The sequence below is a fragment of the Mus musculus genome, chromosome 16, assembly GCF_000001635.26.
Source record: "Mus musculus strain C57BL/6J chromosome 16, GRCm38.p6 C57BL/6J".
Classification (NCBI taxonomy): Eukaryota; Metazoa; Chordata; class Mammalia; order Rodentia; family Muridae; genus Mus; species Mus musculus.
Genome location: NC_000082.6, coordinates 90,581,444 through 90,602,088, shown reverse-complemented (window position 1 = coordinate 90,602,088; position 20,645 = coordinate 90,581,444). Strand labels below are relative to the sequence as shown.

The following is a 20,645-nucleotide window of genomic DNA, read 5'->3' as shown; positions in this document are numbered from 1 at the left end:
CTGTGTTTGAAGGGTGTAGAGGGATTTTTTTTTAAATCCAGAAACATGGCTACTCTGGCAAGGGATCACATCCAAAGACTTAGGTCTGTGTGATCCGTATGGAATACATACAAGTCCTTAGTACATGCCTTTAATCCCAAACAATAATGACTAATTGACAGGCAGACAAAATGATGAATCAAAAAAAAAAAAAAAAAGATTTGAGAGAATGAGCCGGAGATAGGATACACCCAACTCTCAAGAGAACAGACAGGAAAGAGAGACTACTTAAGAGCAGTGCAGGAAGAGAAGTTGTGGAGTTGAGTTGAGTTCAGTGCAATTCAGCTGAATGCAGTTGAGTTTGTACAGTTCCAGCCAGTTGAGTTCATGGAGTTCAGAGGAGCATTTTCCAGGTAGAGTGATTCAGTCAGAAGCAGAGAGAAGCCAATCAGCTCTTCTCCAGTCAGCTTGGAGAGGAGTTTGAGCCAGAACAGCTGAGTTGAACCATCCAGCTAGAGTTCAGAAAGAGCTAGAAAAAGTAAGTTTATTCAGCAGTAAGTCTCAAAGACTGAAACTTTCTAGGCCTAAGTTAACAGATGGAGGCTGGAACCTGAAACCTTTAAGGTCCAGGTTTACAGAAGATGAGATTGTACGGAGGCAAGAAGCTTCCAGGTCTAGGCCTAGGGGTAGATAGAACACAGAAAGAAGCACTCTGGGCTCAGCCAAAGCTGTGGATTAGCACAGCTTGGGTATGGGTCTCATCTCATCTGAGGAAATAAAAGAGACATTTACAGATGGCAATGCTGTGGAGAAAGTGACCTTGGGCTTGCAAAGAATGTTCTGCTACAGCTGTATTTTGGGTGCCAGAGGCAATTTTGTGTATTGTGGGCACCAGGGACAATTTGGCTCAGATGAACAATTTAATGACTGTAAACAACACTTTAAAATTGAAGCAAAACAAAGCTTTCCCAATGCTTTACATTTGAAAAGCACAACTCAGGCCAGTTTTGTTACTTGCTAAACTATCCCTGTGCACATGCAATCATTGGGTTACAAAGATGTGTTCATTCCCAAAGTCCGGAGTGAAAAGTGATACTTGGCTGAAGCATCTCTTGACTCTTTCAGACAGTGAAGCACATTTTAAGATGTTTTCAGGTAGCAGCTGAGTAGTGAAGAGCTGTGTGTCCCAAGAGAAAGAAAACAGAATATCACATGAGTCAGAGGAAGATTGAACTCTGGTCTTGTGTCTGTTTCTTGGGGATAATGTGACCTAGGACTGTGTGCCTTCAAGAGCCCTGAGGTCAGTTAAGGTTCTCAGTGGGAAATAGAATCAATGGGATGCATAGATATGTAAGTGCAGGTCCGTAAAAGGTAGACAGACAGATAAAGATAAGATAGACAAATATCCTTTCATATCCATGGCTTCCATGTATATGAATTCAACTAAATATCTATCAAAATATTAAAAATAAATGCCTATACTGAATATATAGTCTTTTCCCCCTCTTAATTGTTTCTACCAAATATATGATATTTGGATAGCATTTATAGGTCATTTGATGTTATACAGGATAATGTACTTATATGTAAATCTTTTTTGTATACATGGGTATGGATATGTTTTTGAGACAAGGTCTTATGTATTATAGGCTGATCTAGAATCCATGGCAATCCTCCTGCCTCAGCATCTCATGGTCCTGGAGTAACAGACAGTAAAGGGTGATTTATATGTTCAGTGTGTATACAGACTTAGATAGGCAAGTACATAGATAAACAGAAGGATAGGTGATGCATAGATGTATGGATAGATAGATAGATAGATAGATAGATAGATGATAGATAGATAGATAGATAGATAGATAGATAGATAGATAGATAAATTGATAAACATAATCAGCTAGGATTAAGGATGATAAATAGGATCATAGATGATAGACAGACAGACAGACAGACAGACAGACAGACAGACAGGTTTGAAGGAATTTCTGGAGAAACGACTCACAGAGATGAAGCTCCTGCCTCCAAGCCTGAAGCCTGAATTCCATCTCATGGACCCACATGCTGGGAGAAGAGAACTGACTCCGGAGCTTGTCACACCTCCACACGTGTGTTGTAGCACATTTTAGCATGAGCTAAATACAATGAACACATATACATGCATACAATGAATAAATAAAGTGTAAACAAAAGATTTTAAGAAATTGGCCCATGCGATTGCATTGCCAAGTCTGAGATCTGCAGGATGGGACACCGGATGGGAACCTCACATTTCAGTCTTAAGGCAGAATTTTTTTTTTCTTTCCTAGGAATTCTTAGTTTTTCACCGAAGACTTTTTTCAACAGATTTGATGAGGGACCACCCACATAGCCGAGAATAATCTTCTTTACTTAAAGTCAACTGACTGTGGGTGTTAACCATATCTATAAAACACCTTTGCAGCAGCCCTGAGACCAGGGTTTGATTAAATCCTTGCAGGCTGAGGCCAAGCCAAGCAGACACCAGAGAGAGACCTGCACTCGTGCTGTGAGGATCTGGCTCAAGAGCAGCACAGGTTCCTCTCAATCCGTCCACAGTTCCTGGATATGGCTGCATTCCTGGACTGCAGCCTGAGCTCGGTTCTCTGTTCCCAGAATTCTGTGAAGCTTAAGCTAAGGGCTGAGGACCTAGGCTTAGAGAAGCCACGTGACACTGTGGAAGGCCTGTGTGAACTTGAGAGAAGCCCTCACTCTGAAAATTATTCTTAGATGGTCAAAAGCCACCAATTACAGATGGGAAAGGAAATACCTTGTTTAACCAAATCTCAACTTCATTCGGAGTGGCTCTTAACTCTCCTTCCAAGGAGCCAGTGATGACTCTATCTGATAGGCAAACGTTAAAGAGAGCACATCTCCTACAGAGCACAGGCCAGCAACTCTTTCCCTTGGGAAAGATTTCTTGATCGGGAGACAAGGCTGACAGCCCTTATGAAAATTCAACATTCTTTCTTCTTGAACAGTTTTCAGTCAACATAACCAGATGTACATGTGTGCCTGGGACTCTATGCCTCTCTGCAGGCTGACCAAAGCCTGGAAGCAAGCAGAATGCGGCTTCATGTCGGGAGCCTGCTTTTTTCAGTGAGGAGGGAGCACACTGAATGCCTCTTGACCCAGCCCTCTTTGCTCCTCATTGGCTGGTCTGTTAACGGTGTAGTCATGGTGACTCCTCATTGGCTGGTCTGTTAACCGTGTAGTCATGGTGACGGCTATGCTCCGTGGAAGACTTCCATCTTTGCGTGATGTATTTCCTGCTCTGGTGATGCTTAGGCATTGTTTGAGCAGATGAAGTCCCTCCCTCCTCTGTGACCTATGGAAGGCTCTGTGGAGGTTCTTGGAACTGTGATTGTCATGTTACTCTACTCAGATAAATGTCCCATGACTTAAAACAACCTAAAAAGTATTGCTGAGGCAAAAGGAGACTATGTAAGACAACAGACTTAGATGTGATTGTTGTGGAAATCATTTAATCCTGACCTGGGGTTTCTACCACACCTTGAAATACACGCACAACCTTTATATTTACAATAAGCCTTAAAAAAAAACACACACACACAAAAGCTGGGCAAATATCTACCCTCTATACTATTAGAATCTATTTTCCTATCAATAACCCAGAGTTAATACTACTATGTTTCATCTGGGCTACTCTTAGCTCTAGTCGGCCAGCCCTCAGGGCCATGTTTGCTTGACTCATCTAACCCATGGATGCTTCTCTCCCCCTCCTCCACCTTCTCTTCTCCCCTCATGGTCCTCCTCCAACCCCCAGCCCAGGACCCTAAACCCTGCCTATGTCTCTTCTGTCCAACTATTGGCTGTCAGCATCTTTATTTACCAATCAGAAATAATTTGGGAATAAGGTCACATAGTGTCTATGTGCAGATTCTAGGGCAACCAGTCTTGAGGAACCAACATTAGCATTAGACTACAAGCAATATGAGGTCAACCCACTACATGTGATGGAAAATGGTCCTATGCTAGAAGCAAGCAAACAAATTTTAGATAACAGAGAAAGGCTTTGTGTTTTTATTTTGTTTGGTTTTTGTTTTACAGTTTCATGTAACCCAGGATGGCCTCAAACTTCCTGTGAAACTGAGGATACCTTTGAGTGATATTGTGATCTTCCTGCCTCAATCATTCCTCAAATGCTAGGGTCATAGACCTATGGTATCATGTCTTTGTGATTAATTTTGTGGTTAGCATGCAAAGAAGTGGGTATCATGGAGATATTTTTGTGCATGGAGATAATATCTTATGGAGATACTATTACACGTTGTCCTTATTCTTTTTACTGGTCCTCCTGTCCCTGAAAATGGTCTCCCTCTGTGCCTTACTATCCCATATAGTCCATCTCACCCCTGAAGGACTCTGAAGGAGAGAGCCATTTATTTGGGAGTCAAGAGAGAGCACTGAAATCAATGCACAGATGCTAAAGGGGCCGAGGTAAAGGACTCCTTCAAAGGCAAAATGCAGAGAAGCCCATTTTTCGCAATCCTTGACCACAATGATGAAAGGCAACAGTGATCAAGGACCGGTAGCAAAGGTGGTTCCAGTCCAAAGGCTTTTAAACAGATATCCTTACACTGTTGTTTACAAGGCTGTGGCCACAGCAGAGTCTCCTGTGACAGTTCTTGCTACCGGGCATGTGTAATTGAACTTCCCTTGTTTTCCACCTCCTGATTTTATTGTATTTTTTATATTTTCACTCGTGGGGGTGTGGCCTGTGATTGTGTATCCACACATGTGTGCTCATGTGTGCGTACAGGCCTGAGGCTGACAGGCAGGGTGGCAGAGAGTCATCTTCAATCTCTCTTCTACCTTATTCATTAATGCAGGGTTTCTCTATCAAACCCAGAGCTTGCAAAGACGACTGGTGTCCCTGGACAGCTTGCTTTGGGGAAGGAGGCTGGAATTAGAGGGGTGCTATCACATCTATCAGGCATTGCACAGGTTCTGGGTATCTGAGCTCTAGTCCTCATGCTTGCCCAGCAGGATCTTTAACCATCACACCATCTCCCCAGCCCTGTTCTAGATTTTGTTAGGGACCTGACACAGGCAACTCCATTTTGATTCTGACAGTTTTCACTCATAAAGTCTTCTCACATATTCGTCCCAACTCTTTTGTTGCCAGCCCCTTCTGTGGGTGTCAGAACCAACCTTTCCTGTCCACATTCACAGTATTGAGGGAAGGTAGGGGAGCATGGCACTGGGCCAGCCATGGCTTACTTGGAAGCAGTCAGGATGGGTTCTAGGATCCCTGCCGGACATGAAGACATCAGGAGATAACCACTCAAAGCAGAAAGTGATTTCTGTTCAAAACCAGATCATCGGTAGGCTCACCCGTTCCAGAAAGTGAAGAAAGAATTGGCCTGACCTAGAAGCCCCAGCCAAGGCTTCCAACACCTGGCAGCCTGGCTTTCCATCAAATGGATGGTAATTTCCCAAGGCGCTAGCTTCACACTCACAGTGCAAAATGTCAAGCCCAGAGTACAGCCCACATCTAAACAGATGGGAAAGTCCTGTTTCTCATAGAAACCCTTCTTTCTCATTTTTCCTCTGCACATAATTAAACAAAATTAAAAGGAACGGCAGAGCCTCAGAGGGAAGAGAAACACCCTCTGAAATTACAGGAGCCTCGGGTGAGGTTGACTTTTTGCTGTGTTTTTGTTTGTAGGAAATGTGCTTCATCACACTGAGGCCAAGTTTATTCTGAGAGGTCATTTCAGTGTTCCTGCCTAGCTAAAAGGTACCGTGACCAGCTGACGTTCTCTTCCAGAGCTGGCTGTACTTACTGATGAGACAATGACTGATAAGTGCGTATAAAGTTGACACCTCAGATTGGAAGGAAGACCCAGGGGAACCTGGGTCAAGAAGATGAGCCCCCGTGATAGGTGGTGTCAGTGTGACATGGTTATGGTGAGTAGTTGCAGCACTGAGGTGCAGCCATGCTGAAAGCATCACAGAATGCAACAGGTAAGCTGTGAGTCTTGTCCTTTGGGTTTTCTCTCTAGAACACTGTGACTGTCAGTTTGACAGACAGACTCTAGAATGACTTGGGAGCTGGACCTCTGGATGTGTCTGTGGGGGATGATCTTGATTGCATTCATTGAGGTGGGAGACCTGTCCACTGTGGGTGGAACCATCCCCTAGTTAGGATTCTGTCCTGTGTGAATGTAGAAAGGGGGTTGAGTTGTAACATGGTTTCTGGCTGTGGATACAGTGTAACCAGTTGTTTCAAGCTCCTCCTGTCTTCCATGATAGACTGTACCTTGAACTGTGAACTTGAATAAACCCTTTCTCTCTTAAGCTGTTTTTGTCAAGACATTTTATCACAGCAACAGGCAAAGGAAGTAAGACACCGGTCTTCCCTCATCTATATCCATTTCAGACCCTGGGGTAACGTTCTTGCCTTCTCCCCATTTGGGCTTTTTCTTTTTTTTAGACGTAGTTGTGTCAGCCCAAAGCTGCATGACTGAACGCTTGACTCAGGCTTCCTAGTTTTCCAATTTTTCTTCTATGTCTCACCTGAGAGAAACATTCCTCCATGGCGAGGGCCTCTGGGCATGGCAATTTGCACCCTGTCTCTAAATCTAAACATCTCTGCTTCTGCAGGAAGGTGGCAATCTGCGGCAGATGTGGATCTGGGAGAGGACTGAGATGCTGGAACACAGTTCAACTGACAAGAGTTGTCCTGGCGGAGGACAAGGTTGCCATGTGTGTCACCTCAGGGTTTTCTGCCTACTTTTGCTCATTTACCTGGGGTCAACTAAAGGATTCCATTCTTGTTTTAAAGGTATGCTATCTGAAGAGTTCTGCCCAGTTCCCTATCGTGGGCTGAGTTTTATCTTCAACATCCACCCATCTCTGGCTGTAGACACTACCAAGAGCTATTTAGACAAGAACCAACTGTCACTGCTAATATATGTCTTCTACCTCCCAAGGGCTTTACATCCATCATCACCTATATCTACCCTGTAAGGTAGATCTTCTATCTCACCCTGACCATGAGGCAATGACACTCTAATTAAACAGTTGGCAGGGGTAGGTGGTGGGAGGGATGCAGCTGGTAAGTGGCAGAGGGAGGCTCCATCTAGGCTGCAGTTGTCATCCCTGGCAATTTTATAGTTTTGCATTTTACATTTAGTTCTGCTGCTTAACTGACTTAATGTTTCTAGAGGGTGTAAAGTCTGTGTCCAGGTTAATGCCTCTGTGCAGGAAGCCCAGCTGTCTCAGCACATTTATTGAAAAGTCTCCAGTCCTTTATCAAGCGCTGGTGGACCACATTTGCAGGAGTTTACCTCCCGGCCCCTGTTCTGTCTTCTTCATCCATCCAATGTCTGTCTTCTCCCCAGGTCTACACAGCCTTGATTATGAGAGCTTTACAGCGGGTCTTGAAGTTTGTTGCCTCTGTTTTCCACAACTTTCTTTTTGTCTTTCAGTACTGGGTTGGGTACTCTGGATCTTTTGTCTCACTATGTAAACTTCAGAAACAATCAATATCCTCAGAAGAGGCTGCTGAGAGGGCCGATTGATTTTTAACAAAGACACACAGATAATGCAAGGGAGAAATGAGAATAAATAGTGTCCTAACAACTGGACATCAATAAATCAAAAAGAATGAAAAGAACTTTACCTAAACATAATGTCATATACAAAACTGACTCCCAACTAGATCAGAGATTTAAGTGGAAAACATGAACTTATAAAACTTTTAGAAGATTTAAGAGAAAATCTTGTAACCAGGTTGGGTGAGGTATACCTCATAGAATGCCAAAAGCATGATCTATTAAAAAAATACAAGTAAACCTGCCTTTATCAAAATTAACATATCAGATGATACAGCTATCTGAAATACAATTTTGTCTTTTTTATTTTTATTTTTTTAAAGAATTAAGCTGATTTACCCTGTTACCTTCCATTCGCCTATTTGGATGTGTCTGTCAAAGAAATGAAAATGTACAGCCACACAAAGCCTATGGCTTTCATTGCCAGATTTATTGGAAACAAAACCATAAGATGCTTTTGATTAAGGGAGCGGCAAGTTGTGTGGCGGAACATCTCCCTGTGGACAGGTAGCCAGGTCTAAATGGGAGACACAGCTCCAATGAATCTCAAGAGCATCAAGCTACACGAAAGAAGATGGCTCAGTGGTTAGGAGCACTTGGTTCTCATATAGAGAACCCAAGCTCCGTTCTTAACACCCATCCAGAAGGCTCACAACTGGCTATAGCTCAAGGATCAAGGGTACCCAGTACTTTTTTCTGGCCTCAGTTGGTACCCAAACGTGTGTGACGCACATATACAGAGACACAAATAAAAATATATATTAAATATAAATAAATCTTTTAATCAAAGAGAAGAATCCAGAAAAAACGACCAAGGGTACATTTTCAATTAGCTGGTCAGCAGTTTACACAGGCCGATCAGGTAGAGAAATTGGTTGTATCTACCTGGGAAACCAAGTGCCCTGCGCCTGGGTTGTGGGTTTGGAAACTCAAGGGACCTCCAAGAAGCAGATCTGTGTTCTCTAGTTTTGTTTTTAATTCCAGACAAGAGAAGAAATGTGAAACTACAACGAGTAAGGGAATGACAGGATCGTTTTAAATAATTTCTGATTTTAAGGATTTTTCTGTTTTCCATGTGGACAATGACCTGGAAGGGGTAAGAGTGGAAATACAGAGACCAAGACCAGCTGGAAGGCCATGGCAATGGACACAGAGATGAGGATGGAGGAGGGACCAACCAGAAAGACACAGAGGACAGAGGTGAGGCCTGAGCTCTCTGTAATCTGATCCTTCTTTACAGCCCCCTGCTCTACTGGAACATTTGCTCTCTAGCTGTCCTTCAGCCCAGAAGGAGACACTGTGGTGATGGCTTTAGACAGTAGAGTGTATTTATACACCCCCAAACAAGGCTTTCTCCTCAACCCACTCAAATTGGAGACTATTTATCACCCTGCAGCTTCCTTCCAGGGAGACCTGTCTGGCTGCTGAGAGCGAAAGATGGGGGGAATTTGGACCCTGTTCAAAGAACTGATGTGGGGGCGAAATAAAAAAGGAAAGAGACAAGCCCTCCCCCACCTTGGCCCTCCCCCTCTCTGCCCCTCCGGAGCTGAACAGGGTTCCACAGCCAGATTACCAGGGTCCTAACTTGTATCTGACTCAGCACACAGTTGAGAAAATATCTCCCTTGTTCACTGAGTCCCCAGATGGCACATATGTTGCGCTTGGAATTTAGTGTGAAAACTATTTCCACAGTGGAAAAATGATTGCCCGTGCAGGGGACTTGTGAGGAGAATGATCTTGGTGAAAATGTTTTCCTTAAGGCACATGAGAATGTTGCAATTGATGGCAAGACTCTGGAGTGGAAACTTGACTGCATTTAGGCCTTGTGAGGAGAGGGGTGAAGGGCTCAGAACCACATTAAGATGTCGTTTATTAAACTTAAAATCCTGGGATCACCAACAGGGACAGCTGTACAGAGTCACAGCATTTGAGTAATGTTTCAAAATGTCACCTGCAGAAGTCGCAGAGATGATTGAAGCTGATCACCTTGGGTTGGCCATTGCTAGGTCGGTCCCTCCAGCGACTTGCTGACATGTGGGAGCTATCCCTACTCAATGGCTGGCTGGTGGTCAGCACTCCACTCTGCACACCACACAGCCCCCACTCAGCGTCTTTCTTAGAAAACTTAGTATGTTTTTCCTTCACCTATTTGTCCAAAATTACATTGTATGCTCACCCCAAACCATTCTTTGTACATTCTAATTCACACTGTAAACTTGAGGTTTGGATGTAGGCTGTCCCCCACTTGTTTGAACACTTAAGTCTCCGGCAGGTGGCATAGTTTTGGGATGTTGTGAAACCTTTAGGACATTGGTCCTAGCTGGTGGACATAGGGCCATTGTGTAAACCTTGAGAATTTTGGTCAGCTCTCCCTCTGTGTCCTGGTCTGTCTTGATGTAACAAGCTATGCCCAAAACTATTGCCACCACAGATGAAAACCACCGCACCCACTGTGTGCTCCCTGCTATGAGTCTAAATCATGAGCTAAGACAAGTCCTTCTCTCTCGAAGTTGCTTCTGTTAGTGTCTTAGTTGGCTTTCTAGTGCTGTGATGAAACACTGTGACCAAAAACAACTTGGGGCGACAATGTGTCACCTCTGGGCAGCTGATGACGTGGCTTGTTGTTGCCGGGTCCTGGGGAGCTGCCCGTGAAGATGCCTGATTGCCAACCTTGTTCCGGATTCCTTTTCGGCTGTCCATGAATGTGCCTGATTCAGCTAACAGATGAGTATGTGAACTGCTAATACTACACTATGTTTGTGTGTGTGTGTGTGTGTGGGGTGGGGGGCAATGTACTCTCTGAAGGGTTATGTTTTAAGTCATGCAGATGATAATTTATATTTGAAGGAAGCACAAGGTAGGCATGACTGGACTAGGCTGGCGTGAGTTGTCTGAGGGGATAGTCAACCTGGAACATCTTGTGACGATGGTGTCTCTTGTGCAGTCTCAACTGTCTGAAACAATGTTAGGTGTGAGGACCCACAGGTTGCTCCTCGATTCCCTCTCTACTGAGGTAAAAACAAATCAATGCACTCATTCCCCAAGGCTGCCACGACAAACTTCCACAAGGACGGAACTGTCAAACAAAAAGTCCTCCTGCAGTCCTTGACACCAAAGGTCAAGGTGTAGACAGAGCTACTAAGTCCATGCAAGGTTCTATTCTTGCCTAGTCCAGCTTCTGATGGATGGTGGCATCCCCAGGATGTGGTTTCGTGGATTCCTGCTGCTAACTTTGTGTGGCTACCTTCTCCTTTTTCTTCCTTATGGCTTCACAAAGGCACTCACCATTGAGCTTAGTGCTACCCCAAGTAATCTAGAATGATGTCATCTCAAGATCCTACATTAAGTATATCTAAAAAGACCCTCTACCAAAGTGTCAAGTCAGAGGCTTACATCTTGACCACAGTTTAACCTATGGTTAAGAGCCACAGATGGCAGAGTATTATCCAAATATAGATATGTAGAAATAGAAAACAAACAAAACCCCGCAATAAAACACCCAAAATGAGTTTAACCACTCTATCTATCTATCTATCTATCTATCTATCTATCTATCTATCTATCTATCTATCTATCTATCACCTACCTATCGTCTATCTATCTATCTCAACAGGGTTTCACTATGTATCTTAGGCTGGCCTTGAGCTCGACGTGTAGCTCAGGTTGGTCTCCAACTCATAACCTCCCTGTATCTGTTTCCTATGTGCTGTTATAGACCTGCACATCACAGAAAGTGAGGGAGTTTATATTTCCAAAGGGTCTAAGAGCTCATGTTGTTAGCAGCGATCCTCTTTCACTGTTTTTCTCACTGTTGCTGGGTTTAGTTTGTTTGCTTGCTTGCATTTTTTTTTTTTTTTGAATTCTTGTTCCCCTGTGATAAGAGTTCCTGGAAATCTCACACAATAACTTTATTTTAAAAACAAAACCAAAACAAAACAAAAAAAACTCCTCCTTCAGAGCTCTGTAGTAAATTCCCACGGAAGGCTCAGATTGGCTAACCTGGGTCACATGTCCATTTCTATAGAGGGTGTGCTTCTGTGGAAGGGCTTGACAGTGATTGAGGACACCATTAGAACCAGAGGATAGAGACGCAACCCCAGGGGAACAAATATGCTACTGAAGTATGTTCTTGTCTCCCTGTTGCTAATGAGACATAGCTTTCTTTCTAGAGGACTCCACACCCCTGACTCTGGATGACATTGAGCAGGGAACGTACCACAGTGAAACTTAACGCTGGAATATGCTTTGAACAGTGTGAGGTGAAAGGAGAAGAGCTAACTGATGACCACATACAAGGGAGATACATAGAAACCTCCTAGCAGCTACAGAGGAAGACTGTATGGGAGACCAGATCTTCTCCTGAAATGCTTAAAAATTAAGCAGCATGCTTCCAAATAGTGTATGATCTCAATTAGCAATTACAGTAGATGTTAGGAAATACTTTAACCTGAAGGTTGATTGAATTGGTGCATCTTGAAGCTTGTGAGGATGCAGCTAAAGCCTTGTTTTGAGGGAAATGTATAGCCTTTATTGCACATGCCCAAGGGAAGAGCTGAGAATGGCACAGAAAGGACTATACTCTGAATACAGAATGTCCCCTAGAAGACCTTGTTCTAACGGCTTGGTCCCCAGGGTGACACTGTTGGGAGTCAGGACTTTTAGGGTGTGGGTTATTGTGGATCCTTCAGTCATTGAGAGCATACCTTTGAAGGGGACTGTGTGACAACTGTGTCTTCTTTTTTCTCTTTCCCTGACTCCAAGGTGACTGATGTGCTGCTCCGACAGAAGCAATGGGGCCATGTGACCTTGAAGTGATAGGGCCATGTGACCTTGAAGTGATGGGGCCACGTGACCTTGTACTTGGGCTAAATGTTTTCTCTATATGTTAACTGCCTTAAGTACTTTTTATAGTGATGGAGAGCTAATTAACATACACAAATTTCAAAAAGTTAGAGACTTTTTAAAAATGGGAGAACTTTTGGCTCCTATTAGTGAGAACTTCAAGTGAGGTTTTTATTTTGAAACCATGTCAGAGGACTTGTAGTCTAAATGTCTCTTGAAATGGCACACCTCATATGCACACCCAGTTTGTGCTTTACCTATACCCTATGTGTTCATTGATATAATGAAGCTGGCAACCAAGATTAGCCATCATAGTAGGCAAGTTGCTGACTACCTGGAATGGCTATGGCATCTCTTCCCTCGTTCTACAAACCTCTTGGAGAAGGAGCTGCTGCATTCATACCACCATGGCTCACTGAGAAAATTGCAAAAGTGGGCCAGGCTCTGGTTAGTGGGAAGAGACACCATCAGCTATTCAACCAGAGCCAGTGTGCAGTGACCTGTTTCAGGACCAGCCTGGTGGTGAAGCTCACTTCAGGAAGTTCTTGGCTTTGTGTTTCCATTGCCAGAAGAGATGATCAGAGACTGGATAATTTATAAATAATCAGAGTTTGTGTACTTTGTGGTTCTGCGGACTGTGATGGCCTTTGCTCAGTACTGCTGAAGGTTCCATGATCCATCGTGACACGGAGAAGGGCACAGGGAGAGACAACAGGTGTGCCCATCCAGGTCACTTCTTTATAAAACCACTAATGGCAGCCTCAGGGTCACCACCTTGTTTAATCCCCAACTACCTCTGTCTTCGTTAGGGTTTTACTGCTGTGAAGAGACACCGTGACCAAGGCAACTCTTATAAGGACAACATCTAATTGGGGCTGGCTTACAAGTTCAGAGATTCAGTCCATTATCCTTAAGGCAGGAACATGGCAGCATCCAGGCAGGCTTGGTGCAGAAGAAGCTGAGAGTTCTATATCTTCTTCTGAAGGCTGCTAGGAGAATACTGACTTCCAGGCAGCTAGAAAAGCCCACATACACAGTGACACACCTACTCCAACAGGGCCACACCTTCTAATAATGCCACTCCCTGGGCAGAGCCTATACAAACCATCACAAGTTCCTAAAGGCCACACCTCCAAACAACATTGACAAGCAACCAGAAGATAAAACTTACAACACATTAACTTTAGCACACTCAAACTATTCAAACTCACTAAACACACTCAACTTTCTAGACCAGCATCTAACAGCATCCAAAAGAAAACCACACCAGGCTTTGTCAGACCCACTCTCTGTGTGTAACACCGTGAAACCCAGCTCCTGATAGAGAGGCACTCCCTGTGTCCCTTAGCAAAATAATCTGGGTGCATAAGAAGAGGAGGCTTGGCTCAACCTGATCCTTCACTGGTCCCCGTGAACATGGGGAGGGGGCTCCCACCAGCCAAGGAACCTCTTCCACCCGACCCACCACCCAGATGCTGCACTCTGGACCCAGGAGGGAAAAGAAGTATAATCAGTTTGTTTGATCTTGATAGTTTACACAGATGTCTGTGGACTCCTAAAAAGACCATGAAAATGGTCTTCTAACTTCTGATGCAGTGCAGCGAGGGAGGAGCTCACTCCTCTTTTAAAAACATGTCTTTCATCCCAAGTCAAGTCTACCCTCAGAAGTTCCTCCCATCCTCCTCGTACATCCTCTGGGGTTGAAAGAGCAGGACAGCATCTTCCTTTGCCTGATGCCTTTGCTGTTTAAGAGTAGTTCTTTTTTCTTTCACTTGCCAATTCCTTGGGCTAAATATATCTTATTCTCGCCATTCTTCCCTTTAGGATGGTCTGAAATATCTTGTCCTTCAAACCACCTTGATTGGAGGTTGCCAATGCCCGTCTTCAAATGTGGTCCCAGGGACTGAAGCCAAGGTTGGAGCTTGTCAGCGGTGTGCACTGCGGGGGATGGAGCGGTCTTGCCACGGTCAGGTTATTCCAGGAGTGGGATGAGTTTACTTTCTTGGGATCTGGGTTGCTGTTGGCTTGCTTGGAGCTCGTCTTCTCACATAAGCTGCTGCTGTTTGTGTTCCCACACAACCTAAACTTAGACAAGAGGTTTTCCCCTAATGTAGACTCTCATATTGAATACTATTCCAACCCATTTTAATCCTTTCAAAAGAAAATATGCTTGCCCACCAATTTTATCCAATTCAACAATGTCAACAGCAAAATCTAACACATACACATTTTCAAATCTAGAAAAGCTAAAATGAAATCCCACAAGAAGAAGAAGAAAAGGAAGAGGAAGAGGAGGAAGAGGAGGAGGGGGAAGGGGGAGGAGCAACTGCTTTGAATTAGCTATTAAAGATAATTCTTCAGAAAAAAAATTCACTAAAGAAATATCCTACCAAGCTTGTCAGCAATGAATTCTAAACAAGTGGTGTGAAAATAGTTACAATAAAATAAAGTGTGTGTGTGTGTATGTGTGTGTGAGGGGGGGGGCATTCATCAACAAGCTGGTTAACAAGCAGCTATAAATACACTGGGTACAGTTCTGTTTCATTCACAAAGACAATCATGGTGGACTTTGTTGAATACTTTGCGGAAATCAGATCAAGGATTAAATACTATTCATGGCTTTTAAAATTAAAGCTCTTAAAAGATAAAAATAAATGAAGTGACATTTTGAGAATGTGCACTGTTTTCTAGTTATTACTAAATAAAAATATTCCACAAAGCATGGTTTTTAAATTATTATTTTGTGTGTCTGCAAGTCTCCTGTGTGTGTGTGTGTGTGTGTGTGTGTGTACAACATGGTACACATATGACGGTCAGAGAAGAACTTTCTGAAGTCAATTCTCTCCTTCCACCTGTACATACCTTCCAGGCATGAAGTTCAGGCCATCAGGCTGCTGCTGCAATACAAGGGCCTTTTCCCACTGAGCCATGTTACTGGACCCATAAAAGTGTCTACAGAACACCTATTTTATCTCAGGCCAGTTGAAAGTATCTTTTTTCTAAGTCCATTCATCAATTCAGAGTTGGGTATGAGACCAAAGCCAGAAGAATCAGTTAGTTCAGGAAGCTTCATTGGCACACTTTAGAAAGAATCTTTGTTGCCCTAAAGTATCTAATTGGAGGAAAGACTCCAGGAGCATCAAAAGTAATCTACTGTCCTCTGGATACAACTGGAGTTATAGGTGGTTACAATGTATATATGGGATCAACCAACCCAGGTCTCTGTAGGACAACCAGGGTTCTTAGCTGCTGAGCCACCTCTCCAGCCCCTAGGAATATCTTCTAGATCACAACATGTCCTGGTCCCTACTGTATCTCTTCCTTTGTTTCTCAGCTGCTGTGATGTGAATTGACCCAACGAGATTGGTTGAGCCCCTGAAACCGGGAGCTGAGATAAATCTATACTCCCTTAAGCTATTTGTCAAGGAATGTGGCTGGTGTTTTAAAGTTAAGTAAAAGTGCAAAGGAGGGTAAAGGAAGGTCGACAGTGACTTTCCTTTGTGGTTCTGAGTCCTTTGTGGTGGGGTCTGGGCCTGGGGCGTGAGCTTAAGGATGAAGACTTCCGCTAGCAGGCAGAAAGCTGATGGCTTCTGAGATGTGCCCCTAGGATGCTCTGCTCCCACTCAGCCTCATTCTGTGCAGGAGAACACAGATACAAAATGAGCAGACTTCCACCAAGGAGAGGTCACCTGACCAAGGCCAGCAACGACCGCTCCAAAACACAGGAAGTGCAGCTTTCAGGAGACAGGAAAGTGGCTAAGACGGGATGTGAACCTGAGCATTTTGGTCCCAGCACTCCTCCTCCCCCCGCCCCCCAATATGGTGCTGAACTACTGAGGACCTACATTGGCTTTTAAAGCTTTTTACCTGAGTGTGGTACATGTCATGTGACCTTTGCTTGCATTTGTTGATCGGAGCCAGTCAGCATCAAATTCTATGTCAGTGGGTAAAGTCAGGTAAGGGATTACATTGCCTCTGGGAGGGGCCAGTAAATACTAGAACAAAATAATATCCTCTACAACAGTCTCAAAGCATTAAGCCCAGGAGGATAGACAGAGTTCTCTGCCTCTAGCATGGCGACCTAATAAAATGCCCTTGCCCTTGATCCTGAAGCATCCTAAGGGGAGGAGGGAGGATGAGGGAGCTGGAGGGAAGTGGGAGCAGAGATGAGCCCCTTGGAGGCAAGTAGCATAAATTAGCCAGGAAAGGGAAAGGGACAGCAAGCTCCAGCTGGCAAGTGACAAGGGCAAGAGCCCTTGGCCCGGGAGGAGGAGGTGAGGAGGCTAGCTACTTGCTTCCGCCAGGGTCACGTGGATCGGCAGCTCTCCAGACTCCAGGAGGGAGAAGAGGAGCAGAGCCCTGGCACTGCCTGAAGCTATTGTCTGGTTAGAAAATGGGGCAGGCATGTCTCCGTGACCCAGTTTTAATTCTGCGGCGAGTTTGTGAAGAAGCTGGGGGAGCCAAACTTTATCTGTAAAGGAGCTTAATTTATTTATCTATTTATTTTAAAGAAGACGATGAAGAAGTTTGAGTGAGGTTGAGTGCAGTTCAGAGCACACCCTGGACCAGAAAGAGTCAGGGAGAAGGCCAAGGGGAAAGGTTCAGAGGAAGGGGTCCCTCTGAGTTTAGACCTGTTTGGATTGACACTCACAACCAGCAGCGGTGACATACGGCTTGGGAGTCCAACAGAGTCAGCCATGAATGCATGACCTGGGCCAGAATATTTTAAAGTAAGTTGTCATTAAAAATCTAAGATAATGTCAAAGAGTCCGCAGGAATTCTTTCAACTGTCTGAGTCAATGTTTTCTCTGAGGAGTCCTCTCTGGGGACTCACCTTGAGTGGACCTTCCTATTAACTTTTTGAAAACTAGAAAACTTTAAAGGTTCTCTATTGCCATCATGGCGGGAAACATGGTGGCACGGAGACAGACATGGTGCTGGAGAAGGAGCTGAGAGTTCTATATATATGGATATACAGGAAGAGAGACTGAGCCACCGGGCCTGGCTTGAGCTTCTGAAACCCCAAACCCTATCCCAGTGACACACTTCCTACAACGAGACCACACCTACTCCAATAAGTACAACATCTCCCAATAATGCCATGCCTTAATGACCAAGCATTCAAGTATATGAGCCTGTGGGACTCATTCCCATTCAAACATCCACATTCCACTCCCTGGTCCCCGTAGGTTTGTAGCTGTATTATTTATATATGCATTCATATGCATTTAGTCCCAAACTTCAAAAGTCTCCTTAGTCTATTACAATCCCAATACTGTTTAAAGTCCAAAGTCCAGTCTCTCTTGAGACTCAAGGCACTCTCGAAACTGTAACTGCCTATAAATCAAACTTAAAAAGTGGATAACACACTTGCAACACACAATGACACAGAGTATCCATTACCATTCCCAAAGGGTGAAAAGGCAGCATAGTCAAGAAATACAGGACCAAAGCAAAGCTAAAACCAGCTGGGTAAACTCCAAACTCTGCATCTCCATGGCTCATGCCAAAGCCTTCCTCAGATCTCCAACTCCTTTCAGCTCTGTTGACTGCTGCACACTTCTTTCCCTTAGACTGGTTCCGCTCCCTGTTAGCACCTCTCCTCCTCAGGTATCCCAGGGCTCTGGCATCTCTAACTTCTCGGGGTCTCCAAGGCAATCCAAGCTTCACCTTCATAGCCTCACACAATGGCCTGAGTCAGCCTCCCTGCAGGGTCACCCCTGCCACATGCCTGACCTCAGCAACTTTTCCTTAACCACAGAGAGAGATTTCATAACCCCTTTCTCCCATCCTTTTTTTTTTTTTTTTTTTTTTTTTTGAGACAAGGTTTCTCTGTGTAGCCCTGGCTGTTCTGGAACTCAAACTCAGAAATCCACCTGCCTTTGCCTCCCAAGTGCTAGGATTAAAGGAGAGCAACACCACTACCCAGCCCTTTCTTCCATCTTTGACTCTAACGCCCAAACTGCTAAGCCCTTGTGGGGCTGGAACATGGCCCTTTGTTCAAGTACATCTTCATCAGCTTTCTGCTTTCCATGGTTTCCTTCACAGCCTAAGCTTGGCTGTCCTAGAACTATGTAGACCAGGCTGACCTTGAACTCAGAGAGCTGACTGCCTCTGCCTCCCAAGTGCTGGGATGAAAGGCCTGCAACACCATGCCAGGCCCTAAGGTTTTCTTTAACTCCTTTCTACACATTGGAAGCTCAGCTGGGTGGGGTCTTGCTCGGAGGTCACTACTCCCTTTATTTCATTTACTATGGGGCTTTCCTTTAGACATTTTCCTAGTGCTTCTTTTCCTCTCAAACTGTCCGTCTCTATTTCCCCTTGTTCAGCTTGCTCCTTTTCATTACAGATCTTCCTAAGAATGAGCACTGGCAACCATGCAACACAGTCAATGCTAGGCTGTTCTGAAATCTCCTTTGCCAAGGCCGTCAAACTAAAACTTTCCAATTTAGCCTCAGGCAGACTTTTTGGACAAGAGCAAAGAGCCCTTTGCCAAAAGGCTACAAGAATGGTCTTTAGGCCACATACTGATATCTGTCTCCCCTGAAACCTCTTGAGCCAGGACCCCACAGTTCAAATCACCCTCAGCTCCGCTGTCTTCCATGCTCCTACTGTACGGCTCACTAAGTCCCAGTTAAGACATTCCAATGCTTTCCTAATCCACAGTCCCAAAGTCCACATTCCTCCAAAACAAACACCCGGCCAGGCTAGCACAACAACACCCCAATCCCCATACCAGATTCTGTCTTAGTTAGGGTTTCTGTTTCTGTGAAGAGACACCATGATCATGGCAACTCTTATAAAGCAAAACATTTAATTAGGGCCGACTTACAGGCACAGAGGTTTTACCATTATGGAGGGAAGCACGGCAGCACACAGGTAGACTTTGTGTTGGAGAAGGAGCTGAGAGTTCTACATCTGGATTGGTGGGCAAAAGAAGAGAGAGTGAACCACTGGGCCTGTGTTGAGCATTTGAAACCTCAAAGCCCACCCCAGTGATGCACTTCCTCAACAAGGACACGCCTACTCCAACAAGGCCACACGTTCTAATCTTTTCAAATAATGATGCCACTGCCTATGAGCCTATGGAGGCCATTTTCATTCAAACTACCACAGTCAGCTTGCTGAATTATAAGAAGTCTTTAGGGGAAAGTGATAGGGTGTTTTGAACTGTAGGGACCTAGCTTAAGAGGTTTCAAAGGAGAAGAATTTTAGTTCGTGCCCTAGAGACCATTCCTGTAATATTCGGGTAAAGAAATGCTTTCCTTGGATACAACTTTGCAATTTTAAGTTTGAGGCATCCATTTCCTGCTAGGCTGCTCAGTTTACATCTCTCCCTATAGATCTGACTAAAAGCAGTGAGGAGCAACCATGCCACTGCCTGGATAGTGACCATCTTGGAACTTCCTCTGGAGAAGAAGTTAGATGGTTTCTTTTGCATTCAACTTCATTCAGATTTTCAGGACCTGGACAGACTGCAGCCAGGTTCTCATGTTCCATGTTACTGGAACGTAATGTGTATGGCCCAGTTTGTAACAGTCATCAGTCTTTTCTGAATCCTCAGGAGCTCAGCCCCCACTGAGTCTGCATCTTCTCATCTTCCACCAGTAAGCCCCACAGTCAAGCTCAGCATCTGGGACCGTCTCTAGCCTACAGGTCAAACTCTTCCACATTTCCACAAACCAACTCCAAGGGCCTACAAGCCACGTGGTCGATCGTATTGATCACAGAACCTCTGGTACCAAATTCCTATGAAGTTTACCTTTCTCATTACTGTAGTCAGATACAGAACAATAAGCAACTTGAGCTTATAGTCCCTTCTGTTCACAGCTCACAGGATGCCATCCATTGTGACAACAAAGGCACAGGGTGGGGTTGGAGGTGGTTGGGGGGTGGGGCGAGTGGGGCGTGGGGACGAGGTATATGGGGGTGGGGAGGAAGGGCCTCTGGAGGCTGCTTGCTCCTCTCTGAACAGAACAGGGGGCCGAGAATGGGGGTTCTTGCACTCACTCAGCTTTCTCCTCTTTTCCTTTTTATCCAGTTCAGGGTTCCAGTCCAGTGGATAATGCAATCCACACTTGGGGAAGCAGTCTCGCAGATGCACCCACAGGTATTACCCACTAACGCTCTAGGGATTTCTTACTGCAATTACGTTGATGATCAGAATGAAGTGTCACAACCCTTGAGGCTACCTACTCATCATGGTAAGGGGTGTACAGGACAGCA

At 44.6% G+C, this 20,645-nt stretch overlaps 1 long non-coding RNA gene across 3 annotated transcripts in view; it reads left to right on the top strand.

Moving 5' to 3' along the window:
• Positions 1-15,086, top strand: part of Gm36063 — a 40,568-nt gene extending 25,482 nt beyond the window's left edge. The window contains exons 1-6 of one of the 3 annotated variants that reach the window (XR_385039.3): positions 5,556-5,651; positions 5,789-6,805; positions 8,672-8,777; positions 10,183-10,305; positions 12,339-13,134; positions 14,244-15,086. This is a non-coding gene — a long non-coding RNA (predicted gene, 36063). Of the gene's footprint in view, positions 1-5,555; positions 5,652-5,788; positions 6,806-8,671; positions 10,306-12,338; positions 13,135-14,243 lie in introns of those variants that run through there. The other 2 variants (XR_876233.2, XR_876234.2) reach the window with 2 other exon arrangements.
• Positions 15,087-20,645: the final 5,559 nt, after the last annotated feature.